We start from the raw sequence: 4,265 nt of genomic DNA, 5'->3' as shown, positions 1-4,265 counted from the left end.
GGTGAGGGTGTTTTCATATGCGTTTGGCCAATCAATGTCTACTTACGTCACGATTAGTACCAGTTGTGCTGGTTAGACCCTGCTCCGGAGTAGGAGCTAATTTGGTTCTCGAAAAAGGCAGTCTGGTACTAAAATGACTCCCAGTTCCGGCAGTGCGAACACGCCGAAAAGTGGGTAGTTCCACAATTAGTTCTGGTACTATGAAAAGGTTCCTGCGGCGCGAAAGGCCCTAGTGTCTGGTTGTGGTGCCCTGGACTGGCCACTTGAGGGCGCTGTTCCTGTTTCTGTGTTACATGTTTTGAACTCCGTTTCCCATAGTCCTTTGCTTTGTCGTTTTGTTCTGATCATTATCACCTGTTGGCAATTTACTCATCATTTCATCACTACTTATACCATGCTCTCACTGTCTGTCTTTGCTGCAGTATTGTTTGAGTTACGTCGTGTTTTCTGTTCCCTGTGTTTTGAATTTACCTTTTGCCTAGTTTGTTCTGTTTTGGATTATTTGTTATTTTAATAAACTTACTGCACTTGGGTCTAATTTTGTTTTCTCCTGGCATTCCATGACAGAAATTAGTGAGATTATCAAGAATGTTGTAGTGTATATATATATAATTTTTCCCCCCTTTTTTTGCCATCGGTTTTAACTCGTGCTGATAGCTTACATAAATGTAACTTCATACAGAGTTCACTTTTTTCATCACTTTAACTTGTGGCTGTTTGGCACTGCAGTCAATATTCTGTAGAGATCCTTATCAAGAAGCTGTCCAAATCATTTCTGTTTCCATCAAATTATAAATTAAGCACGCATGTCAAGACATTTAGCTCAAGATACGAGTGGAGAACTCTGGAGGACACACAGTTGCTAACACATGCTGGTTGAGCTCACAGAAAGATGCTTTTGCTTATATGAATATGCATCTGTTTTGCTCTAGCTGCTTCATATTTTCCAGTTTATGGGACCATCACAAATAGGCTATTTGAATTATATGAAACTAAAAACCCATGTTAGACCAACCGAATATTCCAAAAAGTGGCCCTGACTGGTCAAACATAGTTGTCTGAACACAGAATTTCATATTGAACAATATTGCTGAAATGTTATGGGTTTGTGAGTTCCCAGCATGCATCGTGAATAAATTATCCGGTTACTGTTAAAGGATTATTGTTTTCCTGTTTGCTGACTTTATTCAAATGTTGCCTTAATGAATGGGTCATTGTGCATTTATTGAACAATCAAATTTAGAATTACGAAACAAATAGTAAGAATAATTTTAAGACCACAGCTGAGAGAACTTAAATGCATAATTTTAGGTACAAATGAGAATGAATCCATTATAAATGTATCAAGGCAAAGATCTTCACGTTTCATCAGCCCTTGGTGAGCCTATGGAGTGTGGAGGTCTTGAATGAAGACAAATATGTTGCGTGGTTTTTATCACTGGGGTCTGTGATGAGGTGAGTATTACCATGGTACCAGTCAATCATCTCAAACTTTCAGAGCAGCTTTTGCATCATTAGTGGTTCTTTGTATATTAGCAGTCTTTAGGCAGGGGAGTAAGTGCAAATCTGACAATGACAGTTATAAGCCTTAGAAAAAAGGTAAGTTTTTAACTTGGATTTAAATTCAGATTCTGAAGAGATATGGATATTATAGGCTAAAGCACATGACCAGTGAAAGAAAACAATTGAATTTGGGTTAAAATGGATCAAAAATATGACAGTCAAAAAGCACCATGCATTTATAAAAATGTCCAATAATAATGTCCAATAATATAAGAATCCTGAATTAAAAATATATTGATAATAAGAAAAGTTTTGTGAGCACCAAATCAGCATAGAATGATTTCTGTTATTTTAAATTGTAATATTTCACATTACTCCTTTACTATATGTTCTATCAAATAAATTCTGCCAATTTAAACATGAAAATCAGCCTAATCAGCCCTAAACTTTTTATCAGTAATGTATATATCCATATTTATCACAAAATTGCATCATGAAACTTTGACATATTCATAAAGATGATCATTGATAATGAAATTATACATTATTCTTAATCATGTCCTTTTAGATGTACTTATATTTTTAAATATTATCTTTTTCATGTGTCACATTAACTACCACTGAATGAGGCTTTGACATGTAACATCATATCAGAACACAGCATTGTATTATGGCTGAAAACCTCTCTCAATTGGAAATTGCTACAGAGCAGTTTGGGGCCATCAACAAACTGTAGCACTAATGAGAAGTCATCTGTGGAAGTGTGTTCAGGTCCTGCTCTGCTGTCTGAGGGAGCATGGGGTCATAAGATGTGTATGACTAAACCTCAATGGATGTCTTGTAAGCTACAAGAGCAGATCATTAAATTACTTTCTTTTATACAGTTTATGAAGCAATGCCCTGCTCATACATTCATTTCCCAGATTAATTTAATTAGAGGTTGCAGAACATTTGTACTTGTATTAATTATGCTATAATATTCTGATGAGCCTTCAAGGGATTAGAATACATTTGGGATCAAAGTGCTCTTGTGTGTTTGGATCTGAAAGTGCTTCTCATTGTTTAACATGGATGAGGATCATGCATATAATCAGCATCTTAAAATCAGAAAAGTAGGTGTTTATTTGGTTAACTACAGAGGAGTGAAGACTTTATTCATCTCATCTCATGAAATGCTCTCTCATTACTTTCAGTCTTCTGAACAAAATAACTGGATTAGACATTTCTCAGGCAAAACTGCAAGTCTTTATAAACTGCTACTGTTTGCACAGTATTTCTTGTATTTATTATAACTTTATTGACATTTACATTTCAACAAAATCACCAGATGGAGTGCCCTTGATAGCCACCAGAGGGCACTCCATCCCATACCTTTGCCACTCTATCCTGGACTACATTTTCCATAACCCATTGCCCGGACTCATCATGCCTGATTGTCTTCACCTGTTGCTCATTACCTCTGCCTATATAAGCCTGGTGTTTTCAGTCACTCTTTGTGAAGTCTTTTCCATTTGTCTTTTTGTTTTTACCCTGGGATGCCCATCTTGAGGAAACTAGAGGTTACGCCAGCTCCCGTGTGCAGGGGTCTGCATCATCTCTTCACAGGGGTTGGGTCACAGAAAGACTTCAGATGACCCAACACCTGTAAAGAGATGATGCAGACCCCTGCAAGGACCCCAGATGACGCCAACTTGAATCGATATGTACAACTGCCAACATTTCTCTATGTTGTAATCATTATGATCACACTTGTAAAAATCGCTTTAATGAGCTTCTGCCTAAAGTTAATTCATGGTAGCTAACTGTATGATTCTATTATTTTGAACTGTTCGTTTGTGAAGAGGGGTGCTGCTATGTCACCAGATGGAGTGCCCTTGATAACCACTAAAAGGCACTCCATCCCATAACTTTGCCACTCTATTCTGGACTGTGATATTTCCTATAACCCCTTGCCCTGACTCATGCCTGATTGTTTTCACCTGTTGCCCATTACCTCTGCCTATATAAGCCTGGTGTTTTCAGTCACACTTTGTGAAGTCTTCCATGTGTCACAGCTGTAGTTCTAAGCCTTTTATCCTGGTTCTCTCGTGTCTTGTTTTCCTGGTTCTTTATATTTTATATTACTGTTTGCCTCAGCCCTGAAAACTGTAATTGTTTCGGACTGCTTATTGTGTTTGATCCCATGTTTTGTCTACGATTGTGGATTATCCTTTAATAAACTACTGCACTTGGATCCTCAGACTTTGTGTCCCTGTGCAGTTTTGTGACAGTTCGCTATTACAGGTGCATCTTGATAAATTTGAATGTCGTGGAAAAGTTCAACTCAATTCAACTCAAATTGTGAAACTCGTGTATTAAATAAATTCAATGCACACAGACTGAAGTAGTTTAAGTCTTTGGTTATTTTAATTGTGATGATTTTGGCTCACATTTAACAAAAACCCACCAATTCACTATCTCAACAAATTAGAATATGGTGACATGCCAATCAGCTAATCAACTCAAAACACCTGCAAAGGTTTCCTGAGCCTTCAAAATGGTCTCTCAGCTTGGTTCACTAGGCTACACAATCATGGGGAAGACTGCTGATCTGACAGTTGTCCAGAAGACAATCATTGACACCCTTCACAAGGAGGGTAAGCCACAAACATTCATTGCCAAAGAAGCTGGCTGTTCACAGAGTGCTGTATCCAAGCATGTTAACAGAAAGTTGAGTGGAAGGAAAAAGTGTGGAAGAAAAAGATGCACAACCAACCAAGAGA

The sequence above is a fragment of the Sinocyclocheilus grahami genome, unplaced genomic scaffold (assembly GCF_001515645.1).
Source record: "Sinocyclocheilus grahami isolate Dianchi unplaced genomic scaffold, SAMN03320097.WGS_v1.1 scaffold925.1, whole genome shotgun sequence".
NCBI lineage: Eukaryota > Metazoa > Chordata > Actinopteri > Cypriniformes > Cyprinidae > Sinocyclocheilus > Sinocyclocheilus grahami.
Note: the sequence above shows the minus strand (reverse complement) of the source record.